General features: G+C 46.3%; 12 non-coding genes and 1 pseudogene across 12 annotated transcripts; 9 read left to right on the top strand and 4 right to left on the bottom strand.

Annotated features, from left to right (window-relative positions):
* Nucleotides 1-683: 683 nt before the first annotated feature.
* On the bottom strand, nt 684-847 carry LOC135033998 (U1 spliceosomal RNA). The gene has a single exon (XR_010229305.1). It is a non-coding gene; the product is annotated as a U1 spliceosomal RNA (small nuclear RNA).
* A 151-nt stretch (nt 848-998) lies between these two features.
* On the bottom strand, nt 999-1,162 carry LOC135033953 (U1 spliceosomal RNA). Its single transcript, XR_010229262.1, has one exon. It is a non-coding gene; the product is annotated as a U1 spliceosomal RNA (small nuclear RNA).
* Nucleotides 1,163-1,836: 674 nt separating this feature from the next.
* On the bottom strand, nt 1,837-1,999 carry LOC135034088 (U1 spliceosomal RNA). The gene has a single exon (XR_010229370.1). It is a non-coding gene; the product is annotated as a U1 spliceosomal RNA (small nuclear RNA).
* Nucleotides 2,000-2,151: 152 nt separating this feature from the next.
* Nucleotides 2,152-2,315, bottom strand: LOC135033967 (U1 spliceosomal RNA). Its single transcript, XR_010229275.1, has one exon. It is a non-coding gene; the product is annotated as a U1 spliceosomal RNA (small nuclear RNA).
* A 7,756-nt stretch (nt 2,316-10,071) lies between these two features.
* LOC135033955 (U1 spliceosomal RNA) lies at nt 10,072-10,235 on the top strand. The gene has a single exon (XR_010229264.1). It is a non-coding gene; the product is annotated as a U1 spliceosomal RNA (small nuclear RNA).
* Nucleotides 10,236-10,387: 152 nt separating this feature from the next.
* On the top strand, nt 10,388-10,550 carry LOC135033996 (U1 spliceosomal RNA). Its single transcript, XR_010229303.1, has one exon. It is a non-coding gene; the product is annotated as a U1 spliceosomal RNA (small nuclear RNA).
* A 671-nt stretch (nt 10,551-11,221) lies between these two features.
* Nucleotides 11,222-11,385, top strand: LOC135033949 (U1 spliceosomal RNA). Its single transcript, XR_010229259.1, has one exon. It is a non-coding gene; the product is annotated as a U1 spliceosomal RNA (small nuclear RNA).
* A 152-nt stretch (nt 11,386-11,537) lies between these two features.
* On the top strand, nt 11,538-11,700 carry LOC135034020 (U1 spliceosomal RNA). The gene has a single exon (XR_010229327.1). It is a non-coding gene; the product is annotated as a U1 spliceosomal RNA (small nuclear RNA).
* A 671-nt stretch (nt 11,701-12,371) lies between these two features.
* LOC135034125 (U1 spliceosomal RNA) lies at nt 12,372-12,535 on the top strand. Its single transcript, XR_010229404.1, has one exon. It is a non-coding gene; the product is annotated as a U1 spliceosomal RNA (small nuclear RNA).
* A 152-nt stretch (nt 12,536-12,687) lies between these two features.
* On the top strand, nt 12,688-12,850 carry LOC135034069 (U1 spliceosomal RNA). The gene has a single exon (XR_010229358.1). It is a non-coding gene; the product is annotated as a U1 spliceosomal RNA (small nuclear RNA).
* Nucleotides 12,851-13,524: 674 nt separating this feature from the next.
* Nucleotides 13,525-13,688, top strand: LOC135033971 (U1 spliceosomal RNA). The gene has a single exon (XR_010229279.1). It is a non-coding gene; the product is annotated as a U1 spliceosomal RNA (small nuclear RNA).
* A 152-nt stretch (nt 13,689-13,840) lies between these two features.
* On the top strand, nt 13,841-13,982 carry LOC135034031 (U1 spliceosomal RNA; annotated as a pseudogene).
* Nucleotides 13,983-14,658: 676 nt separating this feature from the next.
* Nucleotides 14,659-14,822, top strand: LOC135034135 (U1 spliceosomal RNA). The gene has a single exon (XR_010229414.1). It is a non-coding gene; the product is annotated as a U1 spliceosomal RNA (small nuclear RNA).
* Nucleotides 14,823-22,017: the final 7,195 nt, after the last annotated feature.

The following is a 22,017-nucleotide window of genomic DNA, read 5'->3' as shown; positions in this document are numbered from 1 at the left end:
TTAGATTTGATTCAGTGATTTTATAAAAGAACAGCTAGGAAGCACAACTTAGCAGTGGGTTGCAGAGAAAAAGAAATATGCTTGCAGAAAAATCCAATTGAGTGATTAAACAGCTCTTCATTTTCTGGCTTTATTTTTATGCTAACAAATTTGTTCTCTGAAAAGTGTCCAAAAAGCCAAGTATCTGATTAACACCTTTGTAGGGATGGTTTTTCACCTATTACTAAATTAAACTTGCTTCATTGGAAAGGCAGCAAGTGATGTCATCCAAGCAGTGGGTCAAAGTTGGCTTCAACCCTCGTCTGCTTATGAAAAGAGAAAAGGGATATGCAGGGCATGGCGGCCTTTTGCGACGCTTGGATGACCCCTAGTTCGCATTAAACACCCCCACCCTCCTTCGGTGTGGGGCTCATGTTGGCCATGCCCCAGCCCCTGAAGCATTCAAGCTGATTTCTTGCAGCTGCTGGGTACTGTAACAGCTCCAGAGCTGCTCTGTAAGGCAAGTAAAAGGGTGTGGGCCCTGCAGCACTACCTGTAGTTTGCATTGTGCATTGGAAGGCACAAAGTAAGCAGACGGGAGGAGAAGTCAGGATAGTGCACAAGGTTATAGAAGGGAGGGGCTCAAGAAAAGAGAAGTGGAAACAGACAGCATACTAGGCTGGAGAGAGACCTGAGACAAAGAGATCTGAATTATACGAGAGCCGTCCAGGGGAAACACAAATTATGCAGTCAAGTTTCCCACATTTGGGGAAATCGCAAGGGGCAGCACACCCAGAGTGCAATGGGTGAGCCTTGCCCTGGGAGAAGCACCTTCATGATCATAGTATCTCACCTGGCAGGTTAGTAGGAGTTGGGCTAGAGCTGGGGAGGGTCGCTGCTCGGGCACTACCTGTCAAGTGAAGGAGATCCAACTGAGGCAGCACAAGGGAACTCTCAAAAGAAGAACAAGGCTAGAGGAAGATCTGAGACAAAGAAATCTGACTTTTACCAGAGCTGACCAGAGGAAAGCACAAACACAGTCCACCACTACCACAAATAATGCAGTCGAGTTTCCCACATTTGGGGAAATCACAGGGGTCAGCATACCCAGAATGCAATGAATGAACCTCACCCTGGGAGAACAATCTTCATGACAATAGTATCTCCTATGCAAAATAAGTATGATTTGGGATAGGGCTGGGGAGGGCCGCTGCTCAGGCACATCTCTGTCAAGTAAAGGAGATTCAACTGAGGCAGCACAAGGGAACTCTCATCTGGGGACAACAACTGCAGGGAGAACACATATTTTCAGATGAACATGGGGTGGCAGAAGGCTGCCTAATACTGAAGCACCCCCAAACAACAAACCAAATGCAACAACTAGTGCAAGCATTCCTGGGGGATGGCCTGCAGCAGATGGATTTGAATATGGTGATGTCATCCAAGCAGTGGGTCAAAGTTGGCTTCAACCCTCGTCTGCATATGAAAAGAGAAAAGGGGCGTGCAGGGCATGGAGGCCTTTTGTGGTGCTTGGATGACCCCTAGTTCGCATTAAGCACCCCCACCCTCCTTTGGTGTGGGGCTCATGTTGGCCATTCCCCAGCCCCTGAAGCATTCAAGCTGATTTCTTGCAGCAGCTGGGCACTGTAACAGCTCCAGAGCTGCTCTGTAAAGCAAGTAAAAGGGTGTGGGCCCTGCAGCACTACCCGTAGTTTGCATTGTGCATTGGGAGGCACAAAGTAAGCAGACGGGAGGAGAAGTCAGGATAGTGCACAAGGGTATAGAAGGGAGGGGCTCAAGAAAAAAGAAGTGGAACCAGACAGCAAACTAGGCTGGAGAGAGACCAGAGACAAAGAGATCTGAATTACATGAGAGCCGACCAGGGAAAACTCAAATTATGCTGTCAAGTTTCCCACATTTGGGGAAATCGCAGGGGCAGCACACCCAGAGTGCAATGGGTGAGCCTTGGCCTGGGAGAAGCAACTTCATGATCATAGTATCTCACCTGGCAGGTAAGTAGGAGTTGGGCTAGAGCTGGGGAGGGTCGCTGCTCGGGCACCCCCCTGTCAAGTGAAGGAGATCCAACTGAGGCAGCACAAGGGAACTCTCGAAAGAAGAACAAGGCTAGAGGAAGATCTGAGACAAAGAAATCTGACTTTTACCAGAGCAGACCAGAGGAAAGCACAAACACAGTCCCCCACTACCACAAATAATGCAGTCGAGTTTCCCACATTTGGGGAAATCACAGGGGTCAGCATACCCAGAATGCAATGAATGAACCTCACCCTGGGAGAACAATCTTCATGACCATGGTATCTCCTATGCAAAATAAGTATGATTTGGGATAGGGCTGGGGAGGGCCGTTGCTCAGGCACATCTCTGTCAAGTAAGTTGCATTTGATTTGTTGTTTGGGAGTGCTTCAGTATTAGGCAGCCTTCTGCCCTACCATGTTCATCTGAAAATATGTGTTCTCCCTGCAGTTGTTGTCCCCAGATGAGAGTTCCCTTGTGCTGCCTCAGTTGAATCTCCTTTTGGAGAAGACCTCAATAAGATTGTAGCTGATCTGGCTACTGCTAAAACAGCTTGCCTACCTAGTATTACTCCTACCACGCAGAAGGCTAAAAGTACTTTTCTTGGCCCTTTCATCCTCCAGGTAAAGCGTACCCAAGGTCAGGCATACCCAAAGCAAGCTCATGTTTCCAGACCTGCCAAGCCCAGACTGAAGCAATCCTGGGCTGCCCATCAGCCTGCTTCCAAAACGGACAAGCCTGCCGCATGACGGTGCAGGCCTCCCTCTGGGGGATCCCAGGGTGGGGGGCCCGACTTCTAGGTTTGGCAAAGAAAGGTATAATTCTAAGCTAGAGAATTCTGTTTGGAGTTCACCTTGTACTTTGTGAAGAAATAATAAGCATTGTGGCTGAGCAGATACATGTAGTGTGTGGCTGCAAACTGCATGGATCTGCTGCGTTGTAATGCTGATTCTTTTTTTTTTGCAAAGTACCAATAGCTTCATATAATGTTCACAATTTGTATGCAGGATCAAATAGCTCAATAGGTAGGGTGTTTGATTAGAATTCAACAGGTTATAGGTTTGAATCCTGGGTATGGTAGTTTGAGATGTGTTATTTAATAAAGTATGTTGTTCTGACTGCCGGCATCCTATCACCTGGGATATCATACTAAATAAATGGAGTTGATCAAATTTTTTTTTTTTTAACTAGGGACAATTTCCAGATACTTCTCTTTATAACTGAGATTGCCCCCTGGAACTTCACATCAGTTGACAACTATGCATGAGTGGGCAGTGCTTGCCCTGGATCTGCCAACCCATTTATGTGCCGTCATAAAATAAAGCATGACTAACAGTTATCCTGGGCGTACACTACACAATTATCTGTCAGGCTATCTATCCAGTCTGGATGGATGGAATGAAAATCTGGTAATGTATAGGAGCAAATGTCAATTAACCATTTGCTCCCAAACACTAGAAAAGTGGTCAAAAATGGTCATTACACAAATTGGTTAAACCCAAAATTTAACCAATTTGTTTAGGGGACCATTTTTGTCCATTTTTTAGTGTTTGAGAGTAAATCGTTGATGGTCATTTGCTCACATAGATAACCGGATTTCTATTCCAACCAGCCAGTGTTGGAGAGATGGTCTGCCAGATTACATAATGCATACCAGAGCCATAACTAGACTTTTTGGTGCCCTGTGACAGAGAATTATATGCCCTCCCCCCCATTTTTGCAATATGGACAAAAGGCGCATGCCTTGTGGGGAAGGGGCATAACAAGATTGGTCTCAGAGAAAGCACATGAGATATGAAGATATATCTAGTATACTTGACACTCAATGGTTTGTGGTATTGCCGGGGTGCCCTCCTTAAATGTTTATACAGTCACACATGGCATGTTTGTGTAAATGGCATATCAGCAGTCAGCACTAACTGGTGACATGCCATTTGTACAAGTAAGCCATATGTGACTAATATATAAACATACTTTATTAAATAACACCTCAAACTATCATACCCAGGATTCAAACCTATAACCTGTTAAATTCTAATCAAACACCCTACCCATTGAGATAATTGATCCTGCATCTATTCTAACCTCCAAAAACAGATTCAGTTGCATTTTCCAGCGTGTTTTGTTTGCGCCTTTGCAAATGTCTTACATCGACAAACTTATTTAGTACTATTTTGCAAATAGGGTTACATTGTCGCAACATTGTGTTCCCTAATTGCTTGATTTTTTAAATGCAAAAATTGATAAAGACACCTGATAATTGCTCTGTGGAGTCTTCTTTTGTGTCTACTTCTTATCTACATTTAATTCCCTACCTATAATCAAGGCATTTTTAAATGCTGGGCGCTGCCAGGACGTGAGGCCTACCTAGTCTTTAGATCTGAATTTGAATGTACTTGTGAACTAACTTAATTTCCTACTTCTAAATTCATTCCTAAATTCACTACTTACATTAATCCTGTAGTTGGGCATTTTGAGCCTTCAATTGTGGGCATTGTTTTGTGTCCAGACCAGCAGCTGGTGGTGTGCATTTGCTGGAAAGGCATCGAAGACCTCCGATATGCTGCATCTCCTGATGTGTATCTGCCTCAAGTGGCTGTCAGCAAATGCATGCTAGACACCCCATTCCAAGCTGATTGTGACATCACGGAACATGCATCATAGAACAGGCATGCTAGAACATGGGTCTTCAACCTGCGACCCTCCAGCTGCTGTGGAACTACATATCCCAGCATGCCCTGCCTCAGTTTTAGCATACCTTAATAGCAAAACTGTGGCAGGGCATGCTGGGATGTGTAGTTTCACAGCAGCTGGAGGGCCAAAGGATGAAGACCCATGTGCTAGAACCAAACCGCAGGTACATTGAATGCTAGCAAGCTGAATGTTTAAATCCTTTTCGTTCCGCAGCATTCCAATGCGGAAGATTCCATGGAACCAGAGATTATTCCATTGAGAAGGACATGCTGCCTGGATGACTGCACTGTGCAAATTAAATCACGGAGCCAGTTGGCTTGTGGGTGGCTCTGGTGACTGGGTGGTTGGGTGGGCGGTGTGTCGGAGGTGGAGCACATGCAAATGAATGTGTATCATCCAGCTAGTGAGAGAGAAAACTCATGCAGGAGTGTGCCTGCTTGTCAGTGAGTTATGCACCTTGCCAGACGTCAAATCTACATGGAGCAACTGGAGGGGACAAGAGCAGGTTTGGAAAATATAGACAGAAGAGCATATATGCTGGCGCATTCTCCATGATTGTGTCAGCTTATGTTTTGGTGCACTGCACTTTCCTCCACTAAGTTTTAGCCATTTTGTTTAAACGCAAGTGTAGTTGCTTCTCGCTCTTTTGGCTGTGATATTGTATCGTGGTTGAAGAGTCTGCTGGAGGGATTGTTTTCTTCATTGGCGAGAGACTGAAGATATTCCAGGATGGAAGGCTTGGGAACACTATCCGTTTTTCAGTTGTGGAAGAGTTGAAAGACCGGATTGGACTACATTCTATAGTAAAGGGTATCTTTGTATTTATTAATCCTCCCTTTATATGTGTCTGTCTTTCAATAAAGCTTTGGGCTTGTGATTCCGTCACCCTCTTACACTCCACACCCATAGCCTTATTAACTATTGTATTGTTTAAATGTATAGTGCAGTTCATGATTTATAGTGTAGGCTGGCCTGTGCTGTAGTTCTTGAACTGTACTATACCGACAGCATTTGTATTGTGTTTTGGCTGTGCTGCAACACAGTACTTATGTGTGTAATGTTTATGTATGTTTTTTTGCTTCTTTATGTCAATAAAGACTGCTTTTTCAATCCAATATCTGAAAACAATCAATGTTTATCTTTGATGGCAATAGAAGTGGTATGATATTTGCTGCTTTTGAAAGGCAATATCTGATATGTCCCCTATCTGGGAACCATATATTAAATGGCTTTTCAGAAAAGGGAGATGGGAGAAGAGCTTTCAGTACTTGTAGGACCGATGCACATTTCCTATTCTAGCCTCCAAAAACAGATTCAGTTGCATTTTCCAGCGTGTTTTGGATGCGCCTTTGCAAATGTCTTACATCGACAAACTTATTTAGTACTATTTTGCAAATAGGGTTACATTGTTGCAACATTGTGTTCCCTAATTGCTTGATTTTTTAAATGCAACAATTGATAAAAACACCTGATAACTGCTCTGCGGAGTCTTATTTTGTGTCTACTTCTTATCTACATTTAATTCCGTACCTCTAATCAAGGCATTTTTAAATGCTGGCGGCTGCCAGGACGTGAGGCCTACCTAGACTTTAGATCTGAATTTGAATGTACTTGTGAACTAACTTAATTTCCTACTTCTAAATTCATTCCTAAATTCACTACTTACATGAATCCTGTAGTTGGGCATTTTGGGACTTCGATTGTGGGCATTGTTTTGTGTCCAGACCAGCAGCAGGTGGTGTGCATTTGCTGGAAAGGCATCGAAGACCTCCGATATGCTGCATCTCCTGATGTGTGTCTCCCTCAAGTGGCTGTCAGCAAATGCCTGCTAGACACCCCATTCCAAGCTGATTGTGACATCACGGAACATGCATCATAGAACAGGCATGCTAAAACATGGGTCTTCAACCTGCGACCCTCCAGCTGCTGTGGAACTACACATCCCAGCATGCCCTGCCTCAGTTTTAGCATACCTTAATAGCAAAACTGTGGCAGGGCATGCTGGGATGTGTAGTTTCACAGCAGCTGGAGGGCCACAGGATGAAGACCCATGTGCTAGAGCCAAGCCGCAGGTACATTGAATGCTAGCAAGCTGAATATTTAAATCCTTTTTGTTCCGCAGCATTCCAATGCGGAAGATTCCATGGAACCAGATATCCTTCCATTGAGAAGGACATGCTGCCTGGATGACTACACTGTGCAAATTAAATCACAGAGCCAGTTGGTTTGTGGGTGGCTCTGGTGACTGGGTGGTTGGGTGGTTGGGTGGGTGGTGTGTCGGAGGTGGAGCACATGCAAATGATTGTGTATCATCCAGCTAGTGAGAGTGAAAACTCATGCAGGAGTGTGCCTGCTTGTCAGTGGGTTATGCACCTTGCCAGACGTTAAATCTACATAGAGCAGCTGGAGGGGACAAGAGCAGGTTTGCAAAATATAGATAGAAGAGCATATATGCTGGCGCATTCTCCATGATTGTGTCAGCTTATGTTTTGGTGCACTGCACTTTCCTCCACTAAGTTTTAGCCATTTTTGTTAAGCTCAAGTGTAGTTGCTTCTCGGCCTTTTGGCTGTGATCTTGTATTGTGGTTGAAGGGTCTGCTGGAGGGAGGGATTGCTTTCTTCATTGGCGAAAGACCAAAGATATTCCAGGATGGAAGGCTTGGGAACACTATCCGTTTTTCAATTGTGGAAGAGTTGAAATACCGGATTGGACTACATTCTATAGTAAAGGATGTCTTTCTATTTATTAATCCTCCCCTTATATGTGTCAGTCTTTCAATAAAGCTTCGGGCTTGTGATTCCCTCACCCTCTTACACTCCACACCCATAGCCTTATTAACTGTTGTATTATTGTACAGTTTAAATGTATAGTGCAGTTCATGATTTATAGTGTAGGCTGGCCTGTGCTGTAGTTCTTGAACTGTACTATACCGTCAGCATTTCTATTGTGTTTTGGCTGTGCCGCAACGCGGTACTTATGTGTGTAATGTTTATGTATGTTTTTTTGCTTCTTTATGTGCATCGGTCCTACAAGTACTGAAAGCTCTTCTCCCATCTCCCTTTTCTGAAAAGCCATTTAATATATGGTTCCCAGATAGGGGACATATCAGATATTGGATTTCAAAAGCATCAAATATCATACCACTTTTATTGCCATCAAAGATAAACATTGATTGTTTTCAGATATTGGCTTGAAAAAGCAGTCTTTATTGACATAAAAAAAAACATACATAAACATTGCACACATAAATACAGTGTTGCAGCACAGCCAAAACACAATACAAATGCTGACGGTATAGTACAGTTCAAGAACTACAGCACAGGCCAGTCTACACTATAAATCATGAACTGCACTATACATTTAAACTATACAATAATACAACAGTTAATAAGGCTATGGGTGTGGAGTGTAAGAGGGTGAGGGATTCACAAAACCGAAGCTTTATTGTAACACAGACACATATAAGGGGAGGGTCAATAAATAGAAAGATATCCTTTACTATAGAATGTAGTCCAATCCGACCTCTGTGCTCTTCCACAACTGAAAAACAGATAGTGTTCCCAAGCCTTCCATCCTGGAATATCTTTGGTCTTTCGCCAATGAAGAAAACAATCCCTCCCTCCAGCAGACCCTTCAACCACGATACAAGATCACAGCCAAAAGGCCGAGAAGCAACTACACTTGAGCTTAACAAAAATGGCTAAAACTTAGTGGAGGAAAGTGCAGTGCACCAAAACATAAGCTGACACAATCATGGAGAATGCGCCAGCATATATGCTCTTCTATCTATATTTTGCAAACCTGCTCTTGTCCCCTCCAGCTGCTCTATGTAGATTTAACGTCTGGCAAGGTGCATAACCCACTGACAAGCAGGCACACTCCTGCATGAGTTTTCTCTCTCACTAGCTGGATGATACACAATCATTTGCATGCGCTCCACTTCCGACACACCACCCACCCAACCACCCAGTCACCAGAGCCACCCACAAGCCAACTGGCTCCGTGATTTAATTTGCACAGTGTAGTCATCGAGGCAGCATGTCCTTCTCAATGGAAGGATCTCTGGTTCCATGGAATCTTCCGCATTGGAATGCTGCGGAACAAAAAGGATTTAAATATTCAGCTTGCTAGCATTCAATGTACCTGCGGCTTGGCTCTAGCACATGGGTCTTCATCCTGTGGCCCTCCAGCTGCTGTGAAACTACACATCCCAGCATGCCCTGCCACAGTTTTGCTATTAAGGTATGCTAAAACTGAGGCAGGGCATGCTGGGATGTGTAGTTCCACAGCAGCTGGAGGGTCGCAGGTTGAAGACCCATGTTTTAGCATGCCTGTTCTATGATGCATGTTCCATTATGTCACAATCAGCTTGGAATGGGGTGTCTAGCAGGCATTTGCTGACAGCCACTTGAGGGAGACACACATCAGGAGATGCAGCATATCGGAGGTCTTCGATGCCTTTCCAGCAAATGCACACCACCTGCTGCTGGTCTGGACACAAAACAATGCCCACAATCGAAGTCCCAAAATGCCCAACTACAGGATTCATGTAAGTAGTGAATTTAGGAATGAATTTAGAAGTAGGAAATTAAGTTAGTTCACAAGTACATTCAAATTCAGATCTAAAGACTAAACACAAAACACAAAATAAGACTCCACAGAGCATTTATCAGGTGTCTTTATCAATTGTTGCATTTAAAAAATCAAGCAATTAGGGAACACAATGTTGCGACAATGTAACCCTATTTGCAAAATAGTACTAAATAAGTTTGTCGATGTAAGACATTTGCAAAGGCGCAAACAAAACACGCTGGAAAATGCAACTGAATCTGTTTTTGGAGGTTAGAAAAGATGCAGGATCAAGTAGCTCAATGGGTAGGGTGTTTGATTAGAATTCAACAGGTTATAGGTTTGAATCCTGGGTATGATAGTTTGAGGTGTTATTTAGTAAAGCATGTTTATATATTAGTCACACATGGCTTACTTGTACAAATGGCATGTCACCAGTTAGTGCTGACTGCTGATATGCCATTTGCACAAACATGCCATGTGTGACTGTATATGCATTTAAGGAGGGCACCCCGGCAATACCACAAACCATTGAGTGTCAAGTATACTAGATATATCTTCATATCTCATGTGCTTTCTCTGAGACCAATCTTGTTATGCCCCTTCCCCACAAGGCATGCACCTTTTGTCCATATTGCAAAAATGGGGAGGGGGGGGGGGCATATAATTCTCTGTCACAGGGCACCAAAAAGTCTAGTTATGGCTCTGGTATGCATTATGTAATCTGGCAGACCATCTCTCCTTTACTTGACAGAGATGTGCCTGAGCAGCGGCCCTCCCCAGCCCTATCCCAAATCATACTTATTTTGCATAGGAGATACCATGGTCATGAAGATTGTTCTCCCAGGGTGAGGTTCATTCATTGCATTCTGGGTATGCTGACCCCTGTGATTTCCCCAAATGTGGGAAACTCGACTGCATTATTTGTGGTAGTGGGGGACTGTGTTTGTGCTTTCCTCTGGTCAGCTCTGGTAAAAGTCAGATTTCTTTGTCTCAGATCTTCCTCTAGCCTTGTTCTTCTTCCGAGAGTTCCCTTGTGCTGCCCCAGTTGGATCTCCTTCACTTGACAGGGGGGTACCCGAGCAGCGACCCTCCCCAGCTCTAGCCCAACTCCTACTTACCTGCCAGGTGAGATACTATGATCATGAAGGTGCTTCTCCCAGGGCAAGGCTCACCCATTGCACTCTGGGTGTGCTGCTCCTGCGATTTCCCCAAATGTGGGAAACTTGACTGCATAATTTGTGTTTCCCCTGGTCGGTTCTCGTATAATTCAGATCTCTTTGTCTCAGGTCTCTCTCCAGCCTAGTTTGCTGTCTGTTTCCACTTCTCTTTTCTTGAGCCGCTCCCTTCTATACCCTTGCGCACTATCCTTACTTCTCCCGTCTGCTTACTTTGTGCCTTCCAATGCACAATGCAAACTACAGGTAGTGCTGCAGGTCCCACACCCTTTTACTTGCCGTACAGAGCAGCTCTGGAGCTGTTACAGAGCCCAGCTACTGCAAGAAATCAGCTTGAATGATTCAGGGGCTGAGGCATAGCCAACATGAGCCCCACACCGAAGGAGGGTGGAGATGTTTAATGCGAACTAGGGGTCATCCAAGCGCCGCAAAAGGCCGCCATGCCCTGCACGCCCCTTTTCTCTTTTCACATGCAGATGAGGGTTGAAGCCAACTTTGACCCACTGCTTGGATGACATCACCATATGCAAATCCATCTGCTGCAGGCCTTCCCCCAGGAATGCTTGCACTAGTTGTTGCATTTGGTTTGTTGTTTGGGGGTGCTTCAGTATTAGGCAGCCTTCTGCCCTCCCATGTTCATCTGAAAATATGTGTTCTCCCTGCAGTTGTTGTCCCCAGATGAGAGTTCCCTTGTGCTGCCTCAGTTGAATCTCCTTTACTTGACAGAGATGTGCCTGAGCAGCGGCCCTCCCCAGCCCTATCCCAAATCATACTTATTTTGCATAGGCGATACCATGGTCATGAAGATTGTTTTCCCAGGGTGAGGTTCATTCATTGCATTCTGGGTATGCTGACCCCTGTGATTTCCCCAAATGTGGGAAACTCGACTGCATTATTTGTGGTAGTGGGGGACTGTGTTTGTGCTTTCCTCTGGTCAGCTCTGGTAAAAGTCAGATTTCTTTGTCTCGGATCTTCCTCTAGCCTTGTTCTTCTTTCGAGAGTTCCCTTGTGCTGCCTCAGTTGGATCTCCTTCACTTGACAGGGGGGTACCCGTGCAGCGACCCTCCCCAGCTCTAGCCCAAATCCTACTTACCTGCCAGGTGAGATACTATGATCATGAAGGTGCTTCTCCCAGGGCAAGGCTCACCCATTGCACTCTGGGTGTGCTGCTCCTGCGATTTCCCCAAATGTGGGAAACTTGACTGCATAATTTGTGTTTCCCCTGGTCGGCTCTCGTATAATTCAGATCTCTTTGTCTCAGGTCTCTCTCCAGCCTAGTTTGCTGTCTGTTTCCACTTCTCTTTTCTTGAGCTGCTCCCTTCTATGCCATTGGGCACTATCCTGACTTCTCCCGTCTGCTTACTTTGTGCCTTCCAATGCACAATGCAAACTACAGGTAGTGCTGCAGGGCCCACACCCTTTTACTTGCCTTACAGAGCAGCTCTGGAGCTGTTACAGTGCCCAGCTGCTGCAAGAAATCAGCTTGAATGCTTCAGGGGCTGGGGCATAGCCAACATGAGCCCCACACCGAAGGAGGGTGGAGGTGTTTAATGCGAACTAGGGGTCATCCAAGCACCGCAAAAGGCCGCCATGCCCTGCACGCCCCTTTTCTCTTTTCATATGCAGACGAGGGTTGAAGCCAACTTTGACCCACTGCTTGGATGACATCACCATATGCAAATCCATCTGCTGCAGGCCTTCCCCCAGGAATGCTTGCACTAGTTGTTGCATTTGGTTTGTTGTTTGGGGGTGCTTCAGTATTAGGCAGCCTTCTGCCCTCCCATGTTCATCTGAAAATATGTGTTCTCCCTGCAGTTGTTGTCCCCAGATGAGAGTTCCCTTGTGCTGCCTCAGTTGAATCTCCTTTACTTGACAGAGATGTGCCTGAGCAGCGGCCCTCCCCAGCCCTATCCCAAATCATACTTATTTTGCATAGGAGATACCATGGTCATGAAGATTGTTCTCCCAGGGTGAGGTTCATTCATTGCATTCTGGGTATGCTGACCCCTGTGATTTCCCCAAATGTGGGAAACTCGACTGCATTATTTGTTGTAGTGGGGGACTGTGTTTGTGCTTTCCTCTGGTCAGCTCTGGTAAAAGTCAGATTTCTTTGTCTCAGATCTTCCTCTAGCCTTGTTCTTCTTTCGAGAGTTCCCTTGTGCTGCCTCAGTTGGATCTACTTCACTTGACAGGGATGTGCCCGAGCAGCGACCCTCCCCAGCTCTAGCCCAACTCCTACTTACCTGCCTGGTGAGATACTATGATCATGAAGGTGCTTCTCCCAGGGCAAGGCTCACCCATTGCACTCTGGGTGTGCTGCCCCTGCGATTTCCCCAAATGTGGGAAACTTGACTGCAGAATTTGTGTTTCCCCTGGTCGGCTCTCGTATAATTCAGATTTCTTTGTCTCGGGTCTCTCTACAGCCTAGTTTGCTGTCTGTTTCCACTTCTTTTTTCTTGAGCCCCTCCCTTTTATACCCTTGTGCACTATCCTGACTTCTCCTCCTCTCTGCTTACTTTGTGCCTACCAATGCACAATGCAAACTACAGGTAGTGCTGCAGTGCCCACACCCTTTTACTTGCCTTACAGAGCAGCTCTGGAGCTGTTACAGTGCCAAGCTGCTGCAAGAAATCAGCTTGAATGCTTCAGGGGCTGGGGCATGGCCAACATGAGACCAACACCGAAGGAGGGTGGGGGTGTTTAATGCAAACTAAGGGTCATCCAAGCGCCGCTAAAGGCCGCCATGCCCTGCACGCCCCTTTTCTCTTTTCATATGCAGACGAGGGTTGAAGCCAACTTTGACCCACTGCTTGGATGACATCACCATATGCAAATCCATCTGCGGCAGGCCTTCCCCCAGGAATGCTTGCACTAGTTGTTGCATTTGGTTTGTTGTTTGGGGGTGCTTCAGTATTAGGCAGCCTTCTGCCCTCCCATGTTCATCTGAAAATATGTGTTCTCCCTGCAGTTGTTGTCCCCAGATGAGAGTTCCCTTGTGCTGCCTCAGTTGAATCTCCTTTACTTGACAGAGATGTGCCTGAGCAGTGGCCCTCCCCAGCCCTATCCCAAATCATACTTATTTTGCATAGGAGATACCATGGTCATGAAGATTATTCTCCCAGGGTGAGGTTCATTCATTGCATTCTGGGTATGCTGACCCCTGTGATTTCCCCAAATGTGGGTAACTCGACTGCATTATTTGTGGTAGTGGGGGACTGTGTTTGTGTTTTCCTCTGGTCAGCTCTGGTAAAAGTCAGATTTCTTTGTTTCAGATCTTCCTCTAGCCTTGTTCTTCTTTCGAGAGTTCTCTTGTGCTGCCTCAGTTGGATCTCCTTCACTTGACAGGGGGGTGCCCGAGCAGCGACCCTCCCCAGCTCTAGCCCAACTCCTACTTACCTGCCAGGTGAGATACTATGATCATGAAGGTGCTTCTCCCAGGGCAAGGCTCACCCATTGCACTCTGGGTGTGCTGCCCCTGCGATTTCCCCAAATGTGGGAAACTTGACTGCATAATTTGTGTTTCCCCTGGTCGGCTATCATATAATTCAGATCTCTTTGTCTCAGGTCTCTCTCCAGCCTAGTTTGCTGTCTGTTTCCACTTCTTTTTTCTTGAGCCCCTCCCTTTTATACCCTTGTGTACTATCCTGACTTCTCCTCCTGTCTGCTTACTTTGTGCCTTCCAATGCACAATGCAAACTACACACCCTTTTACTTGCCTTACAGAGCAGCTCTGGAGCTGTTACAGTGCCAAGCTGCTGTAAGAAATCAGCTTGAATGCTTCAGGGGCTGGGGCATTGTCAACATGAGCCCCACACCGTAGGAGGGTGAAGGGGTTTAATGCGAACTAAGGGTCATCCAAGCGCCGCAAAAGGCCGCCATGCCCTGCATACCCCTTTTCTCTTTTCATATGCAGATGAGGGTTCCAGCCAACTTTGGCCCACTGCTTGGATGACATCACCGTATGCAAATCCGTCTTCTGCAGAACTTCCCCCAGGAATGCTTGTACTAGTTGTTGCATTTGGTTTGTTGTTTGGGGGTGCTTCAGTATTAGGCAGCCTTCTGCCCTCCCATGTTCATCTGAAAATATGTGTTCTCCCTGCAGTTGTTGTCCCCAGATGAGAGTTCCCTTGTGCTGCCTCAGTTGAATCTCCTATACTTGACAGAGATGTGCCTGAGCAGCGGCCCTCCCCAGCCCTATCCCAAATCATACTTATTTTGCATAGGCGATACCATGGTCATGAAGATTGTTCTCCCAGGGTGAGGTTCATTCATTGCATTCTGGGTATGCTGACCCCTGTGATTTCCCCAAATGTGGGAAACTCGACTGCATTATTTGTGGTAGTGGGGGACTGTGTTTGTGCTTTCCTCTGGTCAGCTCTGGTAAAAGTCAGATTTCTTTGTCTCAGATCTTCCTCTAGCCTTGTTCTTCTTTCGAGAGTTCCCTTGTGCTGCCTCAGTTGGATCTCCTTCACTTGACAGGGGGTGCCCGAGCAGCAATCCTCCACAGCTCTGGCCCAACTCCTACTTACCTGCCAGGTGAGATACTATGATCTTCACTGTTAGGGCAATCAGGATGTGGAATTCCCTGCCAGGGAAGGTGGTAATGGCGGACTCTGTAATTGGATTTAAAAAAGGAATGGATACATTTCTGAATGAAAAAGCTATCCAAGGTTATAATACTTAAAATATCAACATGGTTAATCCGGGGGTAACATGAGTTGTAGTAGCTAACTTGTCATAAAACATTATTCAGCAAGTATGTAGAATCATCACAACTTAAAACAGGTTGAACACGATGGGCAATTTGCCTCTATTCAACCTCAAAAACTATGTTACTATATGTTACTATATTACTATGTTACTGTAGTATACAGAACACCACAATGCAATGAGCAGTGATAGTGAGCACTGATGAGGATACTAGAACTGACACTGAGCAGCAAGATGCAGCACTGGACTATTAGTAATGTACTGTAGTATGCTGAGCACAACAATGCAGCACAAGACAATGAGCAGTGATACTGAGCACTGATGAGGATACTACTGAGAACTGACACTGAGCAGGAGAGACACACTACTAGTATTACTGAGCAGCAATAAGTATCCACTGATACTGAGCACTGATATTGAGATTTCCACTGAGAGAACATAGCCACGTCCTCTCCGCTCTCTCTTCAATGCACGAGTAAAAATGGCGGCAACGCGCAGCTCTTTATATGGAATCCGAATCTCGCGAGAATCCGACAGCGGGATGATGACATTTTCCCTTGTTCAGGTTTTCCGAGTCAGGCGGGAACAACCGAGCCTGCCTCGGACCAGTGTAAACCACGTGGAGTTCATGGGGAATTCGGTTCTCGGAGAACCGAACCCGCTCCTCTCTACCTTATACCCATCATTTTTTTTTATTTTCAATCTAAGCCCCTGCAGTTTTCTGTAAGCATCTGCTTTGCTATGATGATCAACAAGTCACAAGGGCAAACACTCAGGGCTTGAGGCGTAGATCTTAGGACCAGCTGCTACAAGCATGGCAGAGGTGTCACTATCACTGGTGACACCCAGAGAGGTGGCGAGGGAGATTGTAATGCAGTGCGCGCAGATAAGCAGCGCAATGGTAAAAAGGAGGCATGGTTTCATAGGTAGGGGCGTGGCCTGGTGGCCTGAATCTACATTTTGTTGCTCCGGGTGTCTCGGGGGTTGGGGGCTGCACCGGGGACTAGTGTGTGAGCGGTGCTGGCTCCTGCACAGTGACAGGGCATGGCCACTAGAGATGTGCACCGGAAATTTTTCGGGTTTTGTGTTTTGGTTTTGGGTTCGGTTCCGCGGCCGTGTTTTGGGTTCGAACGCGTTTTGGCTAAACCTCACCGAATTTTTTTTGTCGGATTCGGGTGTGTTTTGGATTCGGGTGTTTTTTTCAAAAAACCCTAAAAAACAGCTTAAATCATAGAATTTGGGAGTCATTTTGATCCCAAAGTATTATTAACCTCAATAACCATAATTTCCACTCATTTTCAGTCTATTCTTAACACCTCACACCTCACAATATTATTTTTAGTCCTAAAATTTGCACCGAGGTCGCTGGATGACTAAGCTCAGCGACCCAAGTGGCCGACACAAACACCTGGCCCATCTAGGAGTGGCACTGCAGTGTCACGCAGGATGGCCCTTCCAAAAAACACTCCCCAAACAGCACATGACGCAAAGAAAAAAAGAGGCGCAATGAGGTAGCTGTGTGACTAAGCTCAGCGACCCAAGTGGCCGACACAAACACCTGGCCCATCTAGGAGTGGCACTGCAGTGTCACGCAGGATGGCCCTTCCAAAAACACTCCCCAAACAGCACATGACGCAAAGAAAAAAAGAGGCGCAATGAGGTAGCTGTGTGACTAAGCTCAGCGACCCAAGTGGCCGACACAAACACCTGGCCCATCTAGGAGTGGCACTGCAGTGTCACGCAGGATGGCCCTTCCAAAAAACACTCCCCAAACAGCACATGACGCAAAGAAAAAAAGAGGCGCAATGAGGTAGCTGTGTGACTAAGCTCAGCGACCCAAGTGGCCGACACAAACACCTGGCCCATCTAGGAGTGTCACTGCAGTGTCACGCAGGATGGCCCTTCCAAAAAACACTCCCCAAACAGCACATGATGCAAAGAAAAAAAGAGGCGCAATGAGGTAGCTGTGTGACTAAGCTCAGCGACCCAAGTGGCCGACACAAACACCTGGCCCATCTAGGAGTGGCACTGCAGTGTCACGCAGGATGGCCCTTCCAAAAAACACTCCCCAAACAGCACATGACGCAAAGAAAAATGAAAGAAAAAAGAGGTGCAAGATGGAATTGTCCTTGGGCCCTCCCACCCACCCTTATGTTGTATAAACAGGACATGCACACTTTAACCAACCCATCATTTCAGTGACAGGGTCTGCCACACGACTGTGACTGAAATGACGGGTTGGTTTGGACCCCCACCAAAAAAGAAGCAATTAATCTCTCCTTGCACAAACTGGCTCTACAGAGGCAAGATGTCCACCTCATCATCATCCTCCGATTCATCACCGTGTACATCCCCCTCCTCACAGATTATCAATTCGTCCCCACTGGAATCCACCATGTCAGCTCCCTGTGTACTTTGTGGAGGCAATTGCTGCTGGTCAATGTCTCCATGGAGCAATTGATTATAATTCATTTTAATGAACATCATCTTCTCCACATTTTCTGGAAGTAACCTCGTACGCCGATTGCTGACAAGGTGAGCGGCGGCACTAAACACTCTTTCGGAGTACACACTTGTGGGAGGGCAACTTAGGTAGAATAAAGCCAGTTTGTGCAAGGGCCGCAAATTGCCTCTTTTTCCTGCCAGTATACGTACGGACTGTCTGACGTGCCTACTTGGATGCGGTCACTCATATAATCCTCCACCATTCTTTCAATGGTGAGAGAATCATATGCAGTGACAGTAGACGACATGTCCGTAATCGTTGGCAGGTCCTTCAGTCCGGACCAGATGTCAGCATCAGCAGTCGCTCCAGACTGCCCTGCATCACCGCCAGCGGGTGGGCTCGGAATTCTGAGCCTTTTCCTCGCACCCCCAATTGCGGGAGAATGTGAAGGAGGAGCTGTTGACCGATCAAGTTCCACTTGACTTGATAATTTTCTCACCAGCAGGTCTTTGAACCCCTGCAGACTTGTGTCTGCCGGAAAGAGAGATACAACGTAGGTTTTAAATCTAGGATCGAGCACGGTGGCCAAAATGTAGTGCTCTGATTTCAACAGATTGACCACCCGTGAATCCTGGTTAAGCGAATGAAGGGCTCCATACACAAGTCCCACATGCCTAGCGGAATCGCTCTGTCTTAGCTCCTCCTTCAATGTCTCCAGCTTCTTCTGCAAAAGCCTGATGACGGGAATGACCTGACTCAGGCTGGCAGTGTCTGAACTGACTTCACGTGTGGCAAGTTCAAAAGGTTGCAGAACCTTGCACAACGTTGAAATCATTCTCCACTGCGCTTGAGACAGGTGCATTCCACCTCCTATATCGTGGTCAGATGTATAGGCTTGAATGGCCTTTTGCTGCTCCTCCATCCTCTGAAGCATATAGAGGGTTGAATTCCACCTCGTTACCACTTCTTGCTTCAGATGATGGCAGGGCAGGTTCAGGCGTTTTTGGTGTTGCTCCAGTCTTCTGTACGTGGTGCCTGTACGCCGAAAGTGTCCCGCAATTCTTCTGGCCACCGACAGCATCTCTTGCACGCCCCTGTCGTTTTTTAAATAATTCTGCACCACCAAATTCAAGGTATGTGCAAAACATGGGACGTGCTGGAATTTGCCCAGATATAATGCACGCACAATATTGCTGGCGTTGTCCGATGCCACAAATCCACAGGAGAGTCCAATTGGGGTAAGCCATTCTGCGATGATCTTCCTCAGTTGCCGTAAGAGGTTTTCAGCTGTGTGCGTATTCTGGAAAGCGGTGATACAAAGCGTAGCCTGCCTAGGAAAGAGTTGGCGTTTGCGAGATGCTGCTACTGGTGCCGCCGCTGCTGTTCTTGCGGCGGGAGTCAATACATCTACCCAGTGGGCCGTCACAGTCATATAGTCCTGAGTCTGCCCTGCCCCACTTGTCCACATGTCCGTGGTTAAGTGGACATTGGGTACAACTGCATTTTTTAGGACACTGGTGAGTCTTTTTCTGAGGTCTGTGTACATTTTCGGTATCGCCTGCCTAGAGAAATGGAACCTAGATGGTATTTGGTACCGGGGACACAGTACCTCAATCAAGTCTATAGTTGGCTCTGAAGTAATGATGGATACCGGAACCACGTTTCTCACCGCCCAGGATGCCAAGGCCTCAGTTATCTGGGATGACCATCGACTCCCAGCAGCAACAACAGCAGCGCCAGCAGCAGTAGGCGTTACACTCAAGGATGCATCGGAGGAATCCCAGGCAGGAGAGAACTCGTCAGAATTGCCAGTGACATGGCCTGCAGGACTATTGGCATTCCTGGGGAAGGAGGAAATTGACACTGAGGGAGTTGGTGGGGTGGTTTGCGTGAGCTTGGTTACAAGAGGAAGGAATTTACTGGTCAGTGGACTGCTTCCGCTGTCGCCCAAAGTTTTTGAACTTGTCACTGACTTATGATGAATGCGCTGCAGGTGACGTATAAGGGAGGATGTTCCGAGGTGGTTAACGTCCTTACCCCTACTTATTACAGCTTGACAAAGGCAACACACGGCTTGACACCTGTTGTTCGCATTTCTGTTGAAATACTTCCACACCGAAGAGCTGATTTTTTTGGTATTTTCACCAGGCATGTCAATGGCCATATTCCTCCCACGGACAACAGGTGTCTCCCCGGGTGCCTGACTTAAACAAACCACCTCACCATCAGAATCCTCCTTGTCAATTTCCTCCCCAGCGCCAGCAACACCCATATCCTCCTCATCCTGGTGTACTTCAACACTGACATCTTCAATCTGACTATCAGGAACTGGACTGTGGGTGCTCCTTCCAGCACTTGCAGGGGGTGTGCAATAAGTGGAAGGTGCATGCTCTTCACGTCCAGTGTTGGGAAGGTCAGGCATCGCAACCGACACAATTGGACTCTCCTTGTGGATTTGTGATTTTGAAGAACGCACAGTTCTTTGCTGTGCTTTTGCCAGCTTAAGTCTTTTCATTTTTCTAGCGAGAGGCTGAGTGCTTCCATCCTCATGTGAAGCTGAACCACTAGCCATGAACATAGGCCAGGGCCTCAGCCGTTCCTTGCCACTCCTTGTGGTAAATGGCATATTGGCAAGTTTACGCTTCTCCTCCGACGATTTTTATTTAGATTTTTGAGTCCTTTTTTTACTGATCTTTTGTGTTTTGGATTTTACATGCTCTGTACTATGACATTGGGCATCGGCATTGGCAGACGACGTTGATGGAATTTCATCTTCTCGGCCATGACTAGTGGCAGCAGCTTCAGCACGAGGTGGAAGTGGATCTTGATCTTTCCCTATTTTTGGAACCTCAACATTTTTGTTCTCCATATTTTAATAGGCACAACTAAAAGGCACCTCAGGTAAACAATGGAGATGGATGGATACTAGTATACTTATGGATGACGAGTGACTGACGACACAGAGGTAGCTACAGCCGTGGACTACCGTACTGCGTCTGCTAGTATAGAGATGATAATTAATGATATAAAAAAAAATATATATAACTACTGTAGGTATATATAATATAATGACGGACCTGGTGGACACTGTCAGCAGACTGCTAAACTACTAGTATGAAGAAGATAGAAAAAAAACCCCACCACAGGTAGGTATACAATTATGGACGAGCACTGACGACACAGAGATAGCCACAGCCGTGGCCTACCATACTGCGTCTGCTAGTATAGAGATGATAATTAATGATATAAAAAAAATATATATAACTACTGTAGGTATATATAATATAATGACGGACCTGGTGGACACTGTCAGCAGACTCCTAAACTACTAGTATGAAGAAGATAGAAAAAAAAACCCCACCACAGGTTGGTATACAATTATGGACGAGTGACGACACAGAGGTAGGTACAGCCGTGGACTACCATACTCCGTCTGCTAGTATAGATAATATACTAAATATATTACTACTGTAGGTATATAATATAATTACGGACCTGGTGGACACTGTCAGCAGACTCCTAAACTACTAGTATGAAGAAGATAGAAAAAAAAACCCACCACAGTTAGGTATACAATTATGGACGAGTGACGACACAGAGGTAGGTACAGCCGTGGACTACCATACTGCGTCTGCTAGTATAGATAATATACTAAATATATTACTACTGTAGGTATATAATATAATGACGGACCTGGTGGACACTGTCAGCAGACTCCTAAACTACTAGTATGAAGAAGATAGTAATCAGTGTCCACACCAGTGCGCACACGGTCCACCCCCTACGGCCACGCTCCCCTTCATCAGCGGCCTCGTGATCCGGAAGGGCGGTGTGTGTGTGACTGACCTTAGGAAGAAACCGGAGCCTCCGCTGCAGTGACCCAGCAACCAGGGCACGGGAGTATACAGCGCCGCTGGGAGTGATGAAGCTGCAGTAAAGATGTCTATTAGACCTAGCCTGCTGCAGCCCTTGTAGATTCTCATAAAACAAGTTCTTCTTTTCTTGTCAAAATTAATAGCTAAGAATAGGCTGCCTGAGGCAGGCCCCTGTTAAGTGGCCTGCTACTGAAGGCACCAACTACAAACTGAGCTCCCTGTTCATGGAAGCGGGGTTATAGAGGAGGATGCGCTGAGCATCTTGGGAACAGTCAAAAGCTTTGAGCCGGTTGGTGCCTCAGATCAAGATCCTACTCTACACCCCAATGTGAATCCTTGAGGAGTCCAGTGTACCCCACAGAAGAAATTAATGTGTCACACCCATTGGCAGCAACCTTAGAATAGCTGCTGACGGGCACAATTGAGAAAGGAAGGGGGGGGGGGACATTTGAATCCAGCACATAGATGCAATTCAAATATGTAATTTGTACCTTCCTATTTTAAAATATAATGGATGAACCTCACCCTGTGAGA

Source organism: Pseudophryne corroboree, unplaced genomic scaffold, assembly GCF_028390025.1.
Source record: "Pseudophryne corroboree isolate aPseCor3 unplaced genomic scaffold, aPseCor3.hap2 scaffold_578, whole genome shotgun sequence".
Classification (NCBI taxonomy): Eukaryota; Metazoa; Chordata; class Amphibia; order Anura; family Myobatrachidae; genus Pseudophryne; species Pseudophryne corroboree.
Note: the sequence above shows the minus strand (reverse complement) of the source record. Positions and strands in the feature narration are given on the sequence as shown.